A 23,191-nucleotide genomic window follows, 5' to 3' on the forward strand; every position below is an offset into this window, starting at 1 on the left:
TGCAGAACAGGATGGTGGGACTCTAGCTTCAATCTCAGCAGTACTTGAGCCAAATCACTTGAGTCAGTGATTCTGCAGTGCCGTGGGATAAGCCAGCCGCTGGCATGTCAGCCTCCCTGGTAGCTCCGCCAGACCAGAGCAGCGTTACTGAGTGCCTTTACACCTTCAGCGTGCTGGGATGCCGCTCACCAAGAGCTCCATCTTGGGTTTCCTAGGTAGAGAGCTATTCTGAATGGTCAAAAGTCTCTTTGAAGCACTGGTAAGTGGCACATTCAAAGTTATTAAAAACAGTTAAAAGTTAAATCAGTTAACACAGTTAACTGTTAACACTGTTAAAACACATTTAAAAGTTAAACAGTTAACAGTTAAAAACAGAGATGGGCTTTGTCCCCCCCAGTGTACCAACTGCTTCTATTATTTCTCAGCCAAGGGTACAGTGTAGTAATACTTGTGCAATTATTCCACAGTACTGCTGTAGTGTGTTTCAGCCGCTGTGCTGGAGATGTTGCGATGCCTCCTTGTGCAAGCTGTGCACCAGCCTCACTGCATCGCACCATGGTTCTGCTTTCCATGAGTCAAACAATTAGCCAAGACAGGGGCATAAAAGTGCAAAGTGTAAATGGGTCTCCATGAATAAAATAAGAGGGAAATTATGTTAAATGGTTCTTCTACCAGAAGGAAAATAAGATTTTAATGCTGCTTAAGTAAAACAGAAAGGCTTTTTAAGGTCCTAGTCATGTTCCAATCTTAGTACCTTGGCTAAGTCTGTTCTTGAGAATTTTCCATTGCATTTTATGATGAGAGACTGTATGCTTCAATTAAGACACTTCAATACTACATAAATATTAGTCCTTTTAAAATATACACACATCTTTACTGGTAGGCTTACAAAGCTAGTTCATGTGGATAAAGCTAATGTCTGCTATCACGGACAAACTTTGGAAAAACTCTGTATTTTTATTTGTTGATGTTTTGGCCTCTGTTTATTGACAGGTATTTGCTTGAAAGCTCTTATCCAACTTAAAATTTGGTTTAATATAATGTGGAAATCTTTGTGTATAAATTATGGCTGCAGTTGGCATTCTGTAGCACAGTAATGTCACCAGTATTTACACTTGACAGAAGATGTAATTTAGATGCTCCTCTGCTTTTGAAATAGCTTGTAGGTGTTACGTGTTCAGTTAATTCACTGCATTAAATGCCATTGGTTTTACCTTAATATATCTTTAATAAATTTAAAAAACTGTTTGAGAAACAAAAAAACAGCAGAAATGTAACGTTAGTGGAAATTGAAATATTAATATCAATGATACAAGGTTAATTAAATGTCAGGAAAAAATACTATCCAAAGGATGAAAAATGCTAACTCCTTTATTGTAACTTGTGTGTTGAGAGCAATTTCAAGGTATTTAAAAAGCTGAAATGAGTTCTAAAATGGTGGGGGAAATGCATCCTAGAATGTAGTTTGTAACTTAACTGTTAGCGTTATATTTGAGTAGGAAATCTAAAGCACTTTCCTGAATAATAATGAAATAAGGCATAGAAATTAATCTCCATAAAAACTTCCCCGGGGGAAAAAATGACAGACGACTTTGTGACGAGCGTTCTGCTGTGCGAGAAGACACGACATTTCTCGTCTTCATGTGGCTGAGCAGTCCTTATTTTCTTGCATGAAGTAAGTTTTCCTTTTCCTTTCTTGAGCCAAGGAGGATTGCCCTTCTGCACAGAATGGGCTTGTTAGTTGGGTGCTGTTCTTTCCAGCCTTGCTAGATCCTGACTGCATGTCAGTACCTTACCAGTGTTTTCAGTGTTTCCCTGCTAAAGCTCCAGTTAGATTGAAAGAATAAATTGTTTTCTGCCAAATTTGCTCACCAATAGCACTAAAGCCTTGTCTGTTCTTGATTTTGAAGCTTCTAGATTGAACTGAACTTGTTTCCATTTTCTCTTGAGCAGAACAAAATCAGCACAAATGTGATTTAACGGCTGGGAATGAGGTTGGAGTGTTGTGGAGGGGGACTGAGATGTAGAAGATGTTTCTGTGTTCTGAATTATTTAAATGTTGGATTTCTGGAGTTTGAGTGAGAAGTGAAAGGAGCAGCTTCTCAAGCCCCATCACATGTTCCCCATGTAGCACTTTGGGCTTTTAGCCTTACCTATAGCCTGATGTTTGGATATTCAGAAGTACTGGTTGTATTGTACATGTGTGTATGTACACATGCTGTTACATTAATCTGAGGCCTTAAGCTCAAATTTATGAGAATAATCAAATACAAAAGTGATTTTATATCGGAATTCTCATAAGGTGCGTACTACAAGGTAGACATCTGTGTCACTGATGCTAACATTTTCTTGAGGTTTTCAGCACCCAGAATTTTTTACAGACTTCTGGCTGCGTTGTATTTTATCGTTAGTTGTTCCTCCAGTGCTCTAAGTCATCAAGGCAGTACAAACAGGGGCCTTGAAGTGTTAGTCATTCCAGTCCCATTCTTCATGAGTAACTGTTGACATTTCAGTGAACATCATTGTGCTGGATGCTAGATGTACTATCTCTATTGTTATCAGATGGAGACAAGTTATGTTCTCATGTTTAAAAGAAATTACTCGAGGTCAAATGCAGGAATGATGCAAGAGAAATGGGTATTGCCCCCTCCTCCTCCTCCTCCACATGTGCTTTTTTGTGGATAAGTAAAGGGCTTTAAATGTTTCAAACAAACAAACAAACAAAAAACAACAACTAACCAAGGAAAAAAACCAAAAACGTGAGCAAATGTTTGCAAGCTTTTATTTCATCATAACAATAGCTGTGTGAATACAGGGTGAACTAGTATCTGGGGTAATGACCAAGAATACAGCTGTCAGCCAGCCAGAGAAGCCTGGCACCTTTATTGGAGCTTAAAATGTTAAACCTTGTTAATTTGGACCATACAGGAACCCTTCCTGCATATGTAATGTAGTACTAATCTGTTACCGTAAAAAGGCAGGACATTATGAAGTATAAACAATTGTAGTGCGAAATGATGGTGGACTCCATATCAGAACATGGAAAGGAGCGGTAAATCTAAACCATGAGTTCATATTTTAGTAATGTTTTTACCTTATTGATTGGAAATGCAGTGTAAATAAGAGTCACACATTTTAGGTTAGCAGATCTTCGTTGCTCATCATCTTGCTGATCAATGGCCTAATTTAGGAAGAATAAAATATGTCTCTGACATCTGTTTAAAATAGATTGCTTAAATAGTGTGTGTTCAGCTTTTTTGTTTTGCTTTGCCTTTTTAACAGTGGGGATTACCGTGCACCTAAGGGATAAATGTAGAGCTGCAGATTAAATCAGAAATGTAATGTAAATGCATCAAAGCATTCTGCAAGCATAAGCACCATATCAGTTAAAAATATTGCATTAGAAGAATATTAGGGATCTGGCTTGTACTCACAAATGAAGTCACTGAGGACCTAATGTTCTGTACGAAGGGGCACGGTAGTTCTACCAGGGTACCCCAGTAGCTGTGTTTTGTTTCAAATAAAAGTGAACAAAAAAACCTCTAGGTCTTTCTTTTTTATTATTATTTTTATTGTACATTTGTACTTCCTACATGTGAAAATGAAGATGGTAGCTTTCAGGAAGAGTTTTAAATCAAGGTATATATTCAAAATAAAAAGCCTCAATGAAATAACACTCCTCTTCTGCATGTGATAGTACTTCATGAAAAATCTACAGTGGCCCTTTCTCCTAAGTGTTTGTAAGGTCAAAAAAAAAAAAAAAAAAAAAAGCAAGGGAAATAACAGGTGAGATTTAAGGAGTGAAAATCATGGGACACAAAGAGAAAATGCTCGTAGAAGAGTGTTATTGCTTGCTGTCTGTCCTCTGAAACCACCTCTTGTTTTTATTTGTGAGAAGAGCTGAGGGCTCAGGTTGGGCACCAGTTAGAGGAGCCTAGGGGAGAAAGGTGCAGTGAGAAACAGACTAGAAGGGAAGGAAATCAGCTGCGTTTGTAGGCCTGTGCAAAAGCAAAGATGCTTAAGGTGATCTGAAAACAGCACAGAATGAAGAGGAGAAGTGAGGTGGAGCTGAGGAGTGTGGCGGCAGAGCTGGAGCAGTAGAAAGGGCGGGTGGCTTTGGCTGCTGTGTTCCAGATGGGCTGCAGCAGGCAGATCCGTGCTGCCTGTTTCCTGATGTCACTTGATAGAAAAGTGCTTTTGGCAGATGTGAACAATTCCAAATTTGCCTTGACTGATGTAATCAAACGCTGAACTGCTTGTTTGCAGTGACATGTATGCGCGCTTCCACTAGCTCTGAGTTTGGGTAACAGCGTGATCTATAATTTTTTGTGTATTTTCTGTGTCTGTGAAAGCTAATGGAAAGATTCGTGGCAACAGTGTCTGTGACATCCACAAACTTGACAGCTTTTTTTGGAACTAGCATTAAATTGAAATATGCATTGATAAATCAACTGTGATTTGCTACAGCTGGAGTTTTGCTGGTCTTTGTTCTCTTCTTTAGGTGGCTTCATTTTGTCTTGGATTCTAAATTTGAGTTTCAGTGTCACAAATGTCACAAATTCTCACCATTTTAAACAACTTTTTTTTGCTCTTAGAAGTGCTATGAAACTTGAAGATGAAAGGGGAAGTGGAAGGAATTTTTCTATTTTGTTTACTGGAACATCATTACTTACGGGTACACGTGCGTATTTTGTAAGAGGACTGCTAGTAACTTCCAGTCTAGTAGCTAGGTAGGTAGGAAAGTAATTCCAGTTTTTCACAACAAATGAGAGCAATTTCCTTGAGCTGATGGCTCACTTGTGTGTTCTGGTGAGGGTTGTTTTCTGTCATAGAGGGCTTGAGATTTCGTAAGGCGCTTTGCAACTGTTGTCTTCTGTTAGAGTAAAAACTACAAAGGTATGTTGTACAATCTATCCATCATCAGCTGAGATTGCTGTGATTTTTAAGGGAAAAACTACATTTTGTTAAGTGCAGGAGTTCTGTTTGTTTTAAATGAAGTGTGACCTGCTTCACAGATTTCATATGAAGAGTATGAGGGAGTCTGAAGGAGGAGAGCAAATCTCTTACCAATGTTCTGCATTGTTATTTGGAGCATGAGTTCAAGACTAAACGATGATATTCCTCAGAAAATATATAGATATACTAATGGGAATCCGATAAGTGACAAAGTTGGAAATAATTCAAAGTGGAAATGGTATTTTACAAATAGAGAGAGTGCTACAGTCCATGTCTGTTCATACTAGAAACTGATACCCAGAAACCACTTCAGTACTCATTTCCTACAGTGACAAAGAATGGGATCAATTCAAGACTATCATGCCTTGAATCTACAGGCAGCTCATGATAATTAAGAAGTAAACCTTAAAGTTCGTCTCTCAGTTCGTCTCTGTTGCCTCGCCTGGGGGTCAGAAATGTCTTTGCTGTCTTCAGATCTTGGCACTGGAAGACTTAAGTGGAATCACTCCTATTAACAGAAGTTGTTTGTTCACATTTGAGCAAAATGCCCTTCCAAAGCACAAGTGATTAGTGTTGCAGCATAAAAGGGCTGTGGGATGAGAAGAATGTTAATAGATGAGAAGATGGCTCTATGTACCATGAAGAAGACTATGACTACAGGAAATTCAAATCAAAATGCTTTAGGACATAATTGTATAGCATGCAAACTTTTAAAAGGTTATTTCCATAAACTGTTAACAAAGCTTGTCTTCTATTATGGTTTCAGCTATTAGGAACAAAAAAAACTTAAATATGGTGTCTGCTTTGTCTGCAGAGCAAAGCAGGAGCTCTGCTCCTCCCTGTTATCCTGGGAGCTGAACATGCTGGTACATTTGAGTAAAAATACGGGGTAGGAACAGATTCTGAGGTGGCAGGGTTGTTAAGCGTCACATGGAGTCTTTGCTTATAAACAGAGCAAAAGAAACATATAAATGCTTTCTTGAAGCCTGAAGCTCTTGGGACAACTTGTGAACCTTTGCAAGGAGATTGGGACGGTGAGAGTAGTTTTAGGGCCAGAGACCTGCAGTACCAAACAGGCGTCCAGTTCTGCATTTGTAGTCATGACTGAAAGACTGAAGAGATCCCTTTTAATTCTTTCCTCTGACAATTTCCCAAATAGCTTTGAATTGATGAACTGATGAAATTCTTTGCTCCAGAGAAACAAACAGTTTTACATGGGTAGGGGGATAAAATTAGGGTCAGATGTAGGGTTTGCCATACCAGATCAAAAAAGCAGATGATCTAGTTCACAAGAAATGGCTGGAAAAGCAGATGGAGTATGCTGCTCTATGGAAATGAAAATCTTAACAATGCTGCTTGTAGGACCAGGCTCTGGACTCGAAATGTCTATATGAACTCTTATGTCCTTTAAGGTATATGAATCTGTATTTGTGTGTGATGGTGACATGTTACAGTGGATCTCTTCCAAGTTCCTATAGGTCCTCAGGCAATTGTTTTTGTAAATCAGGACTGGGGCGGGGGTCGCTGTTTTACCTACTGCTGGGTTGACTGCAGAGGCAGACACACCAGGGCTCTGTTTAATGTGGGTGCCCTGTTAATAGATCTCTGCTCTGAACAAGCGCGTATTTATAAAATATAAATACATGCATTTAGAGAACATACCCCTAAATAAACAACCATGTACTTAAATGATAAATCCAAGGATAGATATAATTGGCTAAAGACTATAATTCCCCCAGAGATTATTTTTTTAACAAATGGTGTTTGAGATGACAATTGTCAGTTTGAATTCCAAATACTGTAGATATTTGCCCGGAATTTTATCTCACTGAAAAATTAATTAAAAGCAGTTCATTCTCCTTTACATAGACAAAAGAATTTCAGTGGATAAAAAAATGTTTTCAGTGGATAAAAAAATGTTTTCATAGTAAAAGGTTGAAAGCTGTTTGTATGATGAGTGAAGGGAACTTAGCAACGAGTGGTTTTCAACATTTATAAAACAAACAAATAAATAAGAAAGACGTGAGGAGGTTGGTTGCTGCAGTACAATTTCATCTTCTCTTCAAGTTGCCTGATAGAACTGAAGCTGCAGTTGGTAATGATAAGGTGACTGACTGGCATTTAAAGCCCCTTTTCTAAGGGAATTTTAAAGGTAAGACTTATCTGCGTAGTTCTTGAGGCAGTAGACTTTCAACTTTTTATTCTAACATAAAAGAATGTCAATATATTTTTCAGGTTTGGATAAGAGAGAAAAAATATGTATTGCGCCTTCAGGAACAGAGTAGTAACTTGTCTGGGAGGTACACCAGGCAAATAGCCCTAACTTCTGCAGGCTTTTGATTTTACATGATGTGCAGCAGCATACTGCAGCTCACAGACCTCACATCTATGTAAATTAAAAAATATATATATATTTTAAAAAAATGCCAGAGAACTTCTGCTCTTTGTTTTGAGGGTCACTGACACTACTCCCATTGTTCTTCTTGAACACCTAGTGTTTAGCATGCAACACAGACAATACTTTTTATGCCAGAAATTTAGGCTTATGTTACCAAACATGTTCAGCAGAGGAACTGTCCAGCAGGAAGTGCTGTTGCGTACTTGTGCCATCATCACCAGAATTTGCTGCTGTTTCAACACACAATATCTAGACTGTTTCACAATTATTCATGCAGTTAATTTTAAAAGCATGTATCGCTGATTCCTTGCTTTGTGCATTTCTAGGATTTGCAGCCCTGAGGGTTGCCCAGCTACCTCTGCCTCTGTGTTTTGCAAGCCTTCCCTCAACCTGTCTGCTCCTTTGCTCTGTCTTGTTTCGTCTTCAAGCCCTTCTGTTCAACTTCAGCGTGAGCCCTCTCGTGTGGCAAGTGCTTCTTAACACTTGTGTGGCATGGAGCAGGGGTGGTAAGCAGTGCACTGTCATAAGGCCCGTCTCTGAAGCATCACCTCTGCAAAGCCACTACATTTAGGATTTCTGTTTCTAATCTACTCTGTAATGGCTGCGTTATGGTTCTTGAAGCCAATTTCAACGGCCAACCTCAATTTTATCTGGGGAAAGGGAGGACATGGGAGGAAATCCTACTGAGTATACATATTGCTATGCTGGACCTTGATATTTATTTTTCCTCCTTTTTGCTGTTTTGATACCAGCGTATTCTAAGACTGCCAATAGGCTTTGTTGCAGGGTCTGGTGCTGTTATTTCTCATCTTAAAATGAAAGGGACTGTATGGGTGTCATAAAGGCAGTTTAGGGCTGATCTTGTGGTCTTTCTGCTGGAACTGCAGAACTCCCGTTAGGGATTGTGTGGTAACTACTTACTCATGCATTAGCATTTGAAACTAGGTTAGTAATTATTTAAGACAACCACTATATAGCTTCAACTTGTATGGAGGAATACTCTAAATGATTGTTACGCAGTTATACTCATGAACACAGGAAGGCATGTGGAAGGAACAATTTCAGTCCCACACTACTGATTGTGAGTAGCAGGTCTTGCTCAAGGTTTGTCCTCCTCCATCTTGTTAGTCATTTTTTTTTCCTTTAATTTCTATACTTCTTTCCATAGTTGTCCACCTATTTGACTTCTCTATATTACTATATTGTTACTCCTAAAATTTCACTAGTATTTTTCACTTGTGCTATTATATCTGTCTTTGCAGCTTTGCAAAGCTGGACTTTTGGGCTATCTGGTATGCTTCCCCCCATGATGTTCTAGTCACTGTATGGATCAGTTTGAGCAAGAGGCTCTCTGCAACAGGAAGGAAGGTTATTGACACTTTGTAATGGAATACAGCAAACATCCTTGGAATCCTATATTGAATATTTGTGGAAAAACAATATATACCATATTATTTGTGATTTGCCTTTTCTGGCACTTGTGTGGCACTCTTCTAGCACTTTCTGCTTTGGCAGGGGGGTTGGACCTGATGATCTTTCGAGGTCCCTTCCAACCCCTACAAGTCCGTGATTCTGTTAGTGTTTGCAAATCTTGTAGACGGAATTCCTTTTTTGTCTTTATTTTAATCGCTATTTATTATAGAGCTGTGTTGCTTTATTAACAGTAATATTTTGCATTTCCATCCATGGCAACTTTTCTTTGACAAGCTTAGTGTTCTTTACAAATGCTAGATAGCTGTTGAATTCTAGCTCAGAATTTGAATTGTGTGCCAGTCATGTTGTTACATGCAAGTTGTTCTGGAGAGGCTATGGGACCCAAAGGTTAATGGGAATTAGGCACTTGCATGCCTTAAAAATAATCTGTCTTTAAATATTTTGTTCAAGAATTTCTGAAAAGTTAGGGGAAGGCTCTGAATATAGCTCTTACATTTCTCATCATGGGCTAACTCCTGTTCACAAGATGGTTTCACAGAGGAAGACCAGTCTGTCAAACTCCTTCCTTGTTTTTTCCTAGGCTGTAATTAACTTTGTAGTTCAGTATTCAAACAGCATATCCTGTGGGCACTGGATATACTTATGCTAAATACTAAAGATTTGTGATCACAAAGTGAAAGTGTGTGCACTTTGATATACTTGCCATCAATAATATAGCTGGCATTGGTGCTGAACTGAGTGCAGAATTACTGTGAGATGATTGATATGTTGATATGTTGATTTGATAACAACATTAACTGATGAAATGATTTTTCAGCATAATTTGGAAATAGATACAGACTTTATTTTCAGTTGTCATAATATTCCAATTTAAAATAAATATACCACCCGGCAATGATAAATGCCATTTGTACTCTCATACTCTCATTTTGAGTCATCCTGGTATTATTTTCATGTATCACTTGTGCTTTAAGCCCCATCTTAAAGGCAAACCTTTCCTTGCTTTATGCTTTGTCTTTTAATTTGGGGAACCCTTTGTGCTGAGTGTTGAATAGTACCATTTGTTGGTGGCTAGGTAGAGTATGTAGGAATAACTAATACAAATAATACCGGGTGCCTGATTTTAAGTAGTGTGTTTTGTGTTTTATTTAGTGACAGTTTCACAAAGAACCATTATTTTTAAATCAGTAGATGCTAAAAGAAACCCAGAAGTTTTGGACTCTGTGATTGTCTGGAACACTACCCAAGGTATTTGCCTGGCATCTTTTTAAACTTGGGCACTGGCAAACTAACACAAAAGGTACTTTGGACTAACAGGGATCATCAGAAGTCTGACAGTCCGTTTTTTCATTCCAGGTTATGTAGAGTGACAGTCTTTCACAGAATCACAGAATTTTCTAGGTTGGAAGAGACCTCAAGATCATCGAGTCCAACCTCTGACCTAACACTAACAGTCCCCACTAAACCATATCCCTAAGCTCTACATCTAAACGTCTTTTGAAGACTTCCAGGGATGGTGACTCCACCACCTCCCTGGGCAGCCCGTTCCAGTACCTAACAACCCTTTCAGTAAAGAAATTCTTCCTAACATCTAACCTAAAACTCCCCTGGCGTAACTTTAGCCCATTCCCCCTCGTCCTGTCACCAGGCACATGGGAGAACAGGCCAACCCCCACCTCGCTACAGCCTCCTTTAATGTACTTATACAGAGCAATAAGGTCACCCCTGAGCCTCCTCTTCTCTAGGCTGAACAAGCCCAGCTCCTTCAGCCGCTCCTCATAGGACTTGCTCTCCAGGCCCCTCACCAGCTTCGTCGCCCTTCTTTGGACCCGCTCAAGCACCTCGATGTCCTTCTTGTAGCGAGGGGCCCAAAACTGAACACAGTACTCGAGGTGCGGCCTCACCAGAGCCGAGTACAGGAGCTCCGTCTGGCTCTTCTCTTTTCTGTGTCATCTCGTTGGATCTTGTTTTCCAAAAGACTGAAATGTCCTTTTCCCACAAATTGTATGTGGTTCCTATGACTTTCTTTTCCTCTACTGTCTTTGCTTTGTCACTAAATTGTGATTTTGTACTAGAAATTTGGGCGACATAGAAGGAAAGAGTTTATACTTTTCCATCTCATTCACCTACACCTCATTTTTCTGTTTCTGTAGAAATAATCTGTCTATAGTCCATTCTGACCCTCTCTTTACAACTCCAAAGGCTTAAACTTTAGGAAAGCAGTGTTCTTGAAATGGGGTTTCATACCTATTTCTTGGTTTTAGAAGAAAAATAATATAAGATAACAGCCTTTTTTAAGCTAAAAGGAAAATGAAGTTTTGTGTATGTCTTCAATAAAGTATTAGTTTTTCCTGAAGTGAAGAAAAGATTCATTTACATGGAGTTAAATGTGGTTTATAAAAGGAGAGAGAATTTACTTACTACACTTTTGTTACCACTTGCACATTAGGATTGAAATTTATGAACACAAATGCAAAGCAGTTGTCTTCCTGTAGATTGAAATTCCTTTTATTTTTAATGTTACTAAATAAATATTTGGTAAATAAGCAAATATTTAGTTCTGATTTCTGGCAGACTTTGGTGGGAAGGATGTTGGCTCACTTCTAATTAGAAAAAGCCCTCCTACAGAACTGTAAAAGGTATTCTCAGTCTTTTTCAGCTTTTGAATGTACGTTATACAAGTGACAATGGCCCACGTTCTTATTAGCCTTCTGTTTGCTTACAAGCATCTCTCAGCTCCCATTCCTCTCCATTTTGTGTCAGCAATAATATTGTTTTTATAGAAGAAGTTTACTGGTAGTTTTTTATACCTGATGTTTTTTTCCTTTTTTTTTTTTTTTTTTTCCATAAATTGAGTTAAATGCAATAGCCTCCCCTTTTATCTGCTCTTTTCCAACTCATAGTAAAATTTCAGCGAAGTTTTGTGCCGTGCTTCATGGATGGAAGGATTAGGATTCATACAGTGACTCCTGTTTTCTGGGTACACCCATGTTAGATATATGGCTGCTGAGATTTCTGCTGTAGCAGACCGCAGTGACAATTGTGTCTTGAATTTTAGTGTTGGACTCTGGGAAAATATTTGGGTGCTGTTATAAGTTGCCCCCTTAATTAATTTTCAGAGAGCATTGCATTAATAATAGAAAGGAATTTATTGAGTAAGCAACAGCAAACAAAACAGCGCTGGGCGGCCGGGGAGTCTTGGCTCCGCCAACGGCGCGCACCTCACCCCCCCCAGGGTCCCTTTTTATATCTTGGTGATTTCAGGATTACGCAGCACGTCTGGGTATGTTCTGCGACTGCGCGCACTGTTGCTAGGGGGTCGTCTCTGTCCCTCTGGTGGTCGTGAAGATGAAGGCCGTAGTCTTCCTCGGCGTTGTGGTTCAACTTCTTTCTTTATTTGGTCATGTTGGCCCAGCGTGAGACAGGAAAGCAAGATGTTGATACACTAGTTTAACAACTTATCAGGAGATGGTTACATGAACTTTGCAGCAGTGTTTTTTGAACAAAAGAGGCTACTGAGATGCAGAAGGAGAGAAGGGGAGAGGGTTCTCTTTTTTGTTACATTAAGCGAAGGAATTTTCATAGTGTCTAGCTAAGCATTATACAGCTCCTTACTTCAGCAGGGAGTTTTCACAACTCCCGTTCCTCAAACAGAACTCCTTGTTTTTACAAAAGACAATGAACAAACATTTATTGTGTATTACAATCCCTCCTTTTTCTTTTAGTTACTCATTTTGTTCATTGAAGCTCTGCAATACCTGGCTACTAAGAACTAATGTTTCCTCGATTCCTTTGTTGGTACTTATTGGCTCGTATCTGGCATGTATGAGCATTAAATGTGCCACTTAAAAATGTCCCTTTATAATCTCAATCAATTTATTAAAAATACATTGTCCAAAAGTTAGTGCTATTATTAAGAACAACAAAGGTCCTGTTATTGTTGATAATAAAGTAGTAAGCCAAGGTGAATAATTAAACCAAGATTCGTACCAGCTCTGTCGGGCTTCATTCTCCCGTTTCCTTTTTTTTTTTTCAACCCTTCCCTGGGTCTTGCCATTGTATCTCTTACCTCTCCAGTGTGATCAGCATACACACAGCATTCCTCTTTCGAGGCTGCACACAGCCCATCCTGTTGTAAAAAAAAATACCAAATCTAATCCCCTATGATTTTGTAACACTGCCTCTGAAAGCAACCTGATAGATTTTCCAGGGCCGAGATGGATTGTTCAATTTGGGTCAGGTCCTCGTCCACAGCAATGCATAAGGAAGTAAATTCTTGATTTTGTTTAACCAATGAGGCTACCCTGGTCCCCACTCCAGCTCCTCCCAGGATTATTAGGGTGGCCAAAGTTAGAGCCGTGAATGGTTCCCATCTTTCCAGATGATGACTTTCCACTGTGTCTGGGTGTACATACAATCCTCAGGGTGGTATAGAATCCTTGGTATAATTATCACCTGTATACAGAAATCACGAGATGCATTAAAGAGTTTTAGTGATAGACAAGGAGTTACGCCCACTCACGAACAAACCCACCTAGCATTGTTGGCTGGGATTAACCACTCGGCTGATTGTTTTCCATTCTCCGTGATATTGCATAGGTGACACTTCCCACTAGGAACTGTGCCCACACACCTACCACCTCCAGTGACTTCTGTTAGTGTTACCCTTATGTCTTTTCCCAACTGTAATGTAGAGGGCTGTTCTCGTTTGTGCGGGAGGGCTCCCCAGGATTCCCAATAGCATCATAATATGAAGGCCTTATACTAAAGCATAATCAACAATGTTTTGTTACATTTGGGTTTGTTTTGTTTAATAATTGGTAGCTGGCATTCATGACCCCCCCATATGTTATTCTCAGCTATGTTATCATTCTCGGCTTTACCTGAGCTCGTAGGGCTGCCGAGGGTTGGCACTGTAGTATTTTCTGCAGGCTGGATTCCCTGGACATTTTCTGACAATACCTCATTTGGTCCTACTGCCTGGGGCCTATCAGCATCCTCCTTTTTATTAGTATGAGTCCTCCCCTATCTGTTCTGTGTTTGTAAAATCTGACATCTCACATTTTTCCTAGTACCCAGCTAGTATCATCCAAGTTTGTTATATTTATATATAGAACCTTGCAAATTTCTTTATTTCCATGGAAGGTTCCTGTATACCCTATACCATGCCCTCACCACCTGTAACGGGGACCTGCTTGTTGGTTACAACCTTGCGGCCCATATCCCACTTGTAAGAATTTATTCCGACCAGCCCCGAGTGTCCAGTCCGTAGCAATGGTTTCACACCCCCAGTATGCACAATAATACATGTTCGGGTAATTACAGTACCCCTTTCCTGTGTTAGAACTTGGGCAGAAATAAAATCCTGATCGGTTGAAGCATGGCTGCACTGACACCAAGTCACATAATGTGATGCAGAAACTGGGGGCACCTGCTGTCGTTGTTTGCTGGATGACGAATTGATCCTTCCATCTGATCAAGCTCCATTTAAAAGGCTGATGGGGATGTGCAGACCCATAGCTGACCAAAACGATGATACTGACTCCCATGTATCGTAGGAGGTGGTCAGAGCCCATCTAAATTGTCGGCCTCTCAGTCCCCCACCGTTTCACTTCTCTGCCTCGCTTGTCAGTTCGGTTGCAGCGAACTACAAGGTATCGGTTCTTCTTGGCAGCAGCAGTGTTCTTCAGGGGAACCTACTAGGGAGCCTTTGAAACAGGGCCTCCTCCCCTTCCCACGATACACAGATAATATACAATAGTTATCGAGTCCGTCTTAGTGTCAGCTTCAAGTCGTCAGGGCCTGGAGCTGCCTCCCATTTACCTTCCCGGATTGGTCCTTTCACACGGCTGGCATGCGTCCATCCTTTCTCCACAGTTCGAATAGCCGTTTCTGTGGTAAGCAAAACAACATAGGGGCCTTCCCCATCGTGGTGTTAAAGCAGTCTCTTTCCAAGTCTTAATTAGAATTGAGGGTGATCAAGTGGCAATTCCAAGTCATAGGGTATACCATATAGCATTTCAAAAGGAGAAATTCCTACATCAGTTCTGGGCTGTGTCCATATGTTTAACAGTGCAAGGGGTAAGCATTTTACCCAAGAAGCCTTAGTTTCCAGCACAAGTTTTGTTAGTTGTTTCTTAATTTCACCATTCATTCACTCTTCCTTTCCAGAAGAGGAGGGGTGCCAGGGGCTGTGAAAATCCCACTCAATCTCTAAGTCCTGCTTTAATCCTTGCAGTAAAGCTTTACACCCATTCAGTCACGTGGTCAATTAGGACAAACAAGTAACTCAGTAAAGTCTACCTGTATACTTTGGAAAGGTCAAAGCCCTGGCTCCCGTCCCCCTCTAGATAGGTTACAGAAGACCTTTTTATTTACCTTTTGACATATAGTACATCCTCTGCATGTGTGCTTCTCTAAAGTATATATATTCCTACATAGACATGCTTTCTTAGAACAACATCACACATTGCTTGCACCTCCCAATGACTCTTCTGATGTAAAACAGTTAATATTTGCCTCATTATCACTTTATTCAGCATTTCTCTCCCATCAGGGAGTATCGATTTTCCTTAAAATGATCCACATATTTGTAACATTAATACCTCCTTGGGAGGTTGTAATTGCTCCAAAATCTTTTTTAGAATTTACCCAAATAGATAGGTGGCCCTGTAAACTTCTGAGGTAAAATTGTCCACCTATATTGTTGCTTCCGCCCCCATTTCAGGGTCTTTCCAGTCAGAGGTGAATATACATGTATGTTTGCTCTCAGGGCCAGAGAGCACTCCATTAATAACACTGTTATTCCAGTCTAACAATTTACTAGTTGAATGCCCAATTTAATCATCAAATCCCTTCCCAACAAGTTAGTCTCTGCCTTGGATACATACAATAATTGCCCAGTGATCATTTTATCCCCTAGTCTCAGCTTGGTATCCCCCAAAAGTGGCACTGTTATCCCAGTCCCTTCTACCCCCATCACATTTAGGGTTTCATTAGTTAATTTAATCCCTGATACTTTACAAGTAACAGCAGTTGGGAGAGCGAGAAACCCCCCCGCAGACACCAAAGTCAGTGCAGAAGGAGGGGGAGGAGGCGCTTCAGGCGCTGGAGCTGAAGCCCCCCTGCGGCCGCTGGAGAGGCCCTTGGTGGAGCAGGCTGTTCCCCCCTCCCCGATGCTTGGGAAACTGAACAAACACCACAGCAAATATGCAAATATACCAAAACTTCTAGACTGTTACTTAGATAATGCCTACATCACCTTTCCCTGCTCATTCAACTTCAAATACCTTTAACACTTTCAACAAACCTTTTAACACGTCCTTTATCTTTCTCTAGCCTTTACTTTTCTAATGCCGACATCAAAGGCTCAGTCAGGGGCCAACTTAATTCCGTACCTTTTCCCTCCAAGATGCTGAAACAACCTCAATATACAACATTTCATCCTGTTTTCCTTCTTTCCACAAAAACAACATTGACCGTAATATGGTGTTATAATTAATACTTCCATTTAGGGGCCACTCCGCTCCATCCTCTAGTTTATAAAGTGGCCACCACTGATTACAATATTTGATAAGGGTTCTTTTACTCTCTGTACCCTCTCATCCCACTATATCCCTCCAATGTGTTAGTATACATCCTAGGGGGCTTTTCCTTGGGATTTCTTTGCTTTGAACTTTTCCTATTGTAATCTACAGTGGTTAATATTCCACCGTTTTCCTAGAAGCTCTTTACTAGTCAATCCCAATCCCTCCAAAATCCACAATATATAGATACACAAGTAAAATCAGACCACTGTAAATTAATTGCCTGTAGACAATTACACTGGGAACATTTAAACCTGATGAGCCGATAATATGCCTGGGCAAATTTTGTTCCCTTAGACATACACCTCAATGGCAGTTCTTATATTTACATATTTACATATTAACATAGGTATAAAAGAACACTTTAACAAAAATGCCCGGGCTTGTATATATACAATATACAATGTACAGTTATTATTCCAGTTAGAATTATTCCTCAGCAGCTGGAAACATTACGCCAGTTGCCATTAAAGCTCGCTTACCCTCTTCCTGTCTTTCTTAAAATCTTGGACGTCCCCAGAGTTAATGGGGACAGCCACATATTCCTAGTCACTGGTCCCTGAACGCTAGAGTCAGAGTCGCTATCAGAGTCTCCCTGGGGTTGCAGATTAGGAAGCCCGGGAGTCTGAGGGGCTGCAGGTGGTGGTGGTGAAATATAGGGAGGCAGTGGGGCTGGGGTCTCTAATTCTCGTTTTTTCTTGTGCCTCCCATCCCCTCCTTTTTCTTTTAGAGGATATAAATTGGCTCGAGTTTCCGAGCTGATCCACAAATGTGCATATTCACTTTCTTCCAAACTAAAAGGTTCCTTTCAGTTTACATAAATATTTAGGGCCTGGCAAACCCAATCTTCAAAGGACCCAAATACGGGCCAGTAGAGGTGGTCTCCTCGAATCTGTTTACCACCCCAAACTTCAACACAATAATGTATCATTTTTACTTTATTCCTTCCCCGCCTAAAAGGGGAATCCTCCCAATTTTTAATCATTAATCCCGGGTAACCTAACATCAGACGTTACCCTGCCCATGGGACCAGAAGGCTTACTCTTCTTCTGTCCCATCTTCTGGAGCGCCTTCACACACACACACACAAATCGCTTCCCCCTTTTCGTGGCCCAGTCCCTCGCGGGATGTGGGAACCGCACTACCGAGGGGTCCGCACTCGCTTCGTCCGCAATTGGACGTCTCACAACGCTACGCTCCAGGATACCCAACCCCAACCGAACGGATCACCGGCCTATACTTACTCACTCCTGAGTCTTCGTTCGGTCTTCGTGCACAAAGATTACTAGGGGTTGCCGGCTTTATTTGCTTGCTGCCGAATTTAGGGTTCGTCGGTGAAGGATTTGAATGAAAGTAATCCTAGCGAAGGCCGCTGAAATCAGCGGGGCGCCCCCTCCGAAGGTCTTTCAATCAGATTGCCTTCATCCGAGTCACGGCACCAAATTTGTTATAAGTTGCCCCCTTAATTAATTTTCAGAGAGCATTGCATTAATAATAGAAAGGAATTTATTGAGTAAGCAACAGCAAACAAAACAGCGCTGGGCGGCCGGGGAGTCTTGGCTCCGCCAACGGCGCGCACCTCACCCCCCCCAGGGTCCCTTTTTATATCTTGGTGATTTCAGGATTACGCAGCACGTCTGGGTATGTTCTGCGACTGCGCGCACTGTTGCTAGGGGGTCGTCTCTGTCCCTCTGGTGGTCGTGAAGATGAAGGCCGTAGTCTTCCTCGGCGTTGTGGTTCAACTTCTTTCTTTATTTGGTCATGTTGGCCCAGCGTGAGACAGGAAAGCAAGATGTTGATACACTAGTTTAACAACTTATCAGGAGATGGTTACATGAACTTTGCAGCAGTGTTTTTTGAACAAAAGAGGCTACTGAGATGCAGAAGGAGAGAAGGGGAGAGGGTTCTCTTTTTTGTTACATTAAGCGAAGGAATTTTCATAGTGTCTAGCTAAGCATTATACAGCTCCTTACTTCAGCAGGGAGTTTTCACAACTCCCGTTCCTCAAACAGAACTCCTTGTTTTTACAAAAGACAATGAACAAACATTTATTGTGTATTACAGGTGCTTTTGTCTGATGGAAAGCAGCTTCTCTAAAATGCATCTTTGTACCGTAGATACTGCAAGCAGCTGCTTCCCTTCTATCTTTCAGGATTTTTTTTCCTTCATGGCACTGGATTACCCATATGTTCATATTCACAAATAAACAGATAGAGATGCACACTCATCCACAAACATAGCAGCACACGCAAGGATTTTTTTTTTTTAATTCTATTTGCATTTAGCTATTTTAATACAAAAATGATGAAGAAAACATCATAGAACAATGTCTTAAAAACAAACCACTAAACTATTTCTGTAATAACCCCACAGAATGACTGAAGTATTAACAGATAACCCCACTAACCCCCTGTGCTGTTTCTTGCTGTTTGTGTAAAGCTCTTAAGAAGGACTGCAAACCTGAAAGCAGGAGTGTGACAGTTCCTGGGGTGCTTCCAGATGGGTCTCGGGACTCCGGTTAAGTGAAACACTTTAATATTGAAATTCAGTCCTGAACGGCAGAGCTACCTTACACTGTATTTGTTTAATTTTTATCTTTAGGGTTGAGCTTACTGAAAAGTTTCAAATATGGTTTTGTGTGAGACTGTAATACTCTACAAGTTTTAGAAATTCAGATTTGCTTTTTTTAAGGTCTGGTATTTTTTCCTTACTTTTAGACTCAACCAACTTGACATGATTGTAAGAAATAAGGCCATGTGGCCTAGAGAAACTATGAATCAGTAACTGCATGGGCAGTCTTAAAGATTTAATAAATATAACTAGTTATCCAGTGGCAATTATGTGAGTTGTGTGTCAGGTTTTTAGTGCCCATTTTTTCTGTCATGTTGGGAAAGGAGTTTAAACCACAATGTTCTTCGCATTGTTTGGTTGATAACATATGTGTGTGTGTATACATGTATATTCAAGTATATACACATTTGTTTGAAAGATGTGAACTTTGATATGTGTATTTTTTTCCTGTGTCCTTTTGAAATAGGTAGGTGTAGGTACTTCTGAGCGGGAAAGGCTGTGTGCTGGGCTACGTGCGACACTTGCTCATCTATTTGTAGGTTCGTGTCTCGAAGCAGCAAGACTAAATACAATTTAATAAATTCTTAGAACTTGTTCTCTCTGAGGACAAAAGAAATAGGAGTGATTTCCTGTAAACTGTGTGTTATTCTCTGTTATGGCTGATACTGACAGATATTCTATGATCTTTTTTTCATCATAAAAATACCCAAGAGCAGGCAGAGTTTTTTCCTGTGGTCTCCAGGGAATCCTTGCTCTTCTGTTGTTCCTTTACCTCTCTTGTTCCGGACTTCCCAGATGTGACCGTGGTCTTAGTGGCTGCTCTGAATGCATGGGTTTGTCAAGCTGCTTAGAGAGAAGTGTTTGCTGTGGGAGCACTGGTTAGACTTGTCTTACATCCAGGTGGGAGTTTTTTCATGGAACTTCTGGGCACCTGATGGAATAATTTCAGGTTGAAACCTTTGAATAATTTCAATAAATTTAACTCAATAAACTCATAAATATGATAAGGGAAGACTGGGACTGATAGTCCAATGAAGTTGTGCAAATCTCCTTTATTTGGGTAAGTTATTATCTTGATTTCATGTCTGATAAACACGGAAAGAAATACCTGATGGCTAATGTGAATTATAAACTTCTAAATAAAAAGTGTAAATACTGGTGGGAAAACATGAACCAAAATTTGGGGTTGAGGGCTGTGTGCATTGCAGGCTAAGCTCTGCAGAGTTTGAGCCATCATCAAACAAATAATAATTACCACTAATTCTACTACGTACTAATGGCACTACATATACATTCTCCTGATGAAGGTATAAATTCTCAGTCAAGTGACACTTGAGGAGAAAAAAGTACAGTTTTCCTTTTAAGAAGTTTGTGCATGTGATAGTTATAACGAGTGCTTTAGCTTTTATTTGTTTAAGGTGTTCAAGTTCTTCATACATGTTCCATCCCAAAACATCCCAAAGCAGTGTCCACGCTGATCACTGCTTTTTTTTTTACATCAGTGCTTTTTTTTTTTTTTTAACAAATTAGTGCTGTCTTTTTGGGCAGCTCAAAGCAAAGCTTTTGGCTTTGTCTGCCTAGGCCATTTGGTCTTTTTGTGGGTGCTTCCTTCCTGTTTAGGAAAAAGTATCCATCCACTCGATAAAGTATCCATATTTTTGTATATTATTTGATTTTCATACATATTCACCTTATTTGGTAGAATATTGTTATCCATTTGTACAGGTTGTTGTAAAAAGATATGTATGCTGAGAACCTTATATTAATTTCTATATAACTTCTGGGTTTATCTCTGTAATTGTATCAGGATGTTTATCAGTTGCTGTATATAACTAGATATGTGGCATAGCTATAGAGCAGCTGGGTTAATTTCCCATTTTTACTAATTCCAGGTGGATTGATTGTTTTCATATTCAAGTATTTATTATGGCAATGTGATCTTTATGTTGAATAGATATTTCTTCCACTGGCATGTAATAATCAGGTTTGGCCAAGCTGACATGTACTTTTGAACGTATCCTTGTAGGATGCATCCTTGTAGCGGTCCCAAGTCATCCTGCAGTGCCGGGCTAATGAAGCAGTTGCAGGGAGAGGTCTTTAGTGTACTATCTTAGCAAGAGTTGGTAATTAGCTGGTCCTGTAATAAATGTATGTAATCCCAGTCAATATTCTATTTGACTGTGTTTCAAATGAAGTGCAAAGTATTAAATGCCCTCCCTCACCCTCCTTCTTTGTGAAATGATTATAATGAAAAGATTATAATGAAAATACTGGTATTAAAGAGCTCACATTTAACTGATATGTGGTGAGGGGATGTGAGCCTGTTGTGTCACTTCTACACCAGTGTACCCAGAAAGTACCGGCACGGGCACCAGGGATGCTGGTTACGGCAGGCTATTCCAGGCTTTGCATGAACTTCACAGTGCTGTTTAAGTTACAGACGCCACTGTACATACCTGTATGTTCGTCTGGTTGACTTTGTGTCCAGAACTGATAAAAATAATGGTGTCAAACACCAAATCGTGATTGTACTGAATCTTTTTTTTTTTTTTTTTTTTTTTTTTAAGGCTTTTGTTGCACATATTTTGTTACCAGCTGCTTCCAGAGTTGGTAAGATAAAAGTGACAGAGCCTTACTCCTGCCCCTGTTTTTAGGTAGCCCTTCACACATGGGTGATTCAGAGCATTTTTTCTCCGGAGCATTTGAGGGACTTGAGCTGAACATGCCATCTTACATGGTCACTGTAGAAACAGCTAGGTGGCAATGTTCTTCTTGTTTCTTATCATTGTGCTAGTCCATGATTAAGATGTTTATTAATAAAGAGTAGTACCTTATAGACTTTGTGCGGAGAATGAAGTTAATTGAAGTAGTTTTTCAGAAATAGTGATCTCACAGAGATTTGACAAGAAACCTGCTTGGAAAACTATTTATACTGTTTGTACATATGCTAGCTAAGAGACTAAGAAAAAGCTAAGAATGAAATCACAATAATCTTCCATTGTTGTAAGTAAGTCTGCCATATCTGGAAGTCCAAGTATTTATGTATTTAAATATTTCAATTAATACAGTAACAATGAGACCTGAAATAATTTCTAGTAATAATTTGTTTATTTTTTCAAAGTTAGTTATTTGATTGACTCATTGGGTTGACTGATTGGACCTTGCAGCTGAAGTGCCGGTTAGGAGAGGAGCTGTAGGACCTCCCAGCCTCCCTGTCCTGCCACTGCTGTGTTGGCCTCTTTTAAGTCTGCTCTAAAATGGCAAAGGAAAAGTAGTTGTGCCTCTCTATGAGCTTTAACTTCAAGGAGTGGAAAATGTTGTGGTCTTCTTATGCTTAAAGTCCAGCTTTATTTACTATATGTAACTTTACTATATAGCCAAGCAGATCACTGTCAGTTGAGTGGGATGCAGAGAATGACTTGTTATTGTTATCTGTTGTGCTGTTAATCTTCATTTCTCACAGGAACCTTGCTGATTTTATCAGTGACACAGGAAATGGCTGCAAATGAGGATGGGAGGTGGGTTTGAATTCTTTCCATGTGCATGCTGTGCTTCAATGGAAGTTTTTGTCTTTGAAATGTGTTCCCAGCTTAGTTTTTGGTAAAAACCAACAGCTGCTAGATTAACCATCCCTGTTGACTGAAAGCAATATACAGCAGTGTTTTTTATCTGATTTTTTTTTTTTTGTAGACATGTTTTAGCAAAATCTCTCATTCTGTAATGAGAGGGTATGACATAAGACTATTTTCTTTTGAGCAAATATAGCATATAAAATATGTATTTACTCCAGCAGAAGAAAATTAGGACTTATTAATTCATATATTTAAAACTGTGGTTTCTCATAAAGAGTATTTCCTTAAACAAACTTCTGCAGGTGAATTGTTTGTCTCAAAGAAAAGAACATTGCTGTTAATCTTGTGGTGATTATAAGAGGATGTGTGAAATCTTCTTTATTGCCTTTCTGTCATAATGAGTACACAAAAAGAAAGAATTGTTCAAAGGAAATCTATTTTCCTGTAGTATTTGGATTAAGAAACTTTTTGCATTGAAAAAGAAGTAATGTTTTGTTGTTGTTGTGCGTGGGGTACTTAAACTGCTTTGTTATAAAGAGGTGAAGCTTGTTTTAGGATTTGAAGGGTGTTAGGATTTGCTGATGTTTTGTTTTCCAGTTTGTAAACCTCCCATACCTGTTGAATTACTGCTGTCTCCTTTGAAGAGAAAAGATATTAAAGCAGACCTTTGAGAA

The 23,191-nt window shown here is 39.8% G+C and overlaps 1 protein-coding gene and 1 long non-coding RNA gene across 6 annotated transcripts in view; one reads left to right on the forward strand and one right to left on the reverse strand.

Moving 5' to 3' along the window:
• TENM1 (teneurin transmembrane protein 1) overlaps positions 1-23,191 on the forward strand; it is a 918,746-nt gene that overhangs the window by 587,725 nt on the left and 307,830 nt on the right. The gene's annotated exons all lie outside the window — the stretch shown is intronic.
• LOC137863758 (uncharacterized) lies at positions 12,797-18,436 on the reverse strand. The gene is made up of 2 exons (XR_011101121.1): positions 14,220-18,436; positions 12,797-13,243 (listed from the first exon to the last, which is right to left on the reverse strand). It is a non-coding gene; the product is annotated as an uncharacterized lncRNA (long non-coding RNA).

The sequence above is a fragment of the Anas acuta genome, chromosome 13 (genome assembly GCF_963932015.1).
Source record: "Anas acuta chromosome 13, bAnaAcu1.1, whole genome shotgun sequence".
In the NCBI taxonomy this organism is placed as follows: Eukaryota; Metazoa; Chordata; class Aves; order Anseriformes; family Anatidae; genus Anas; species Anas acuta.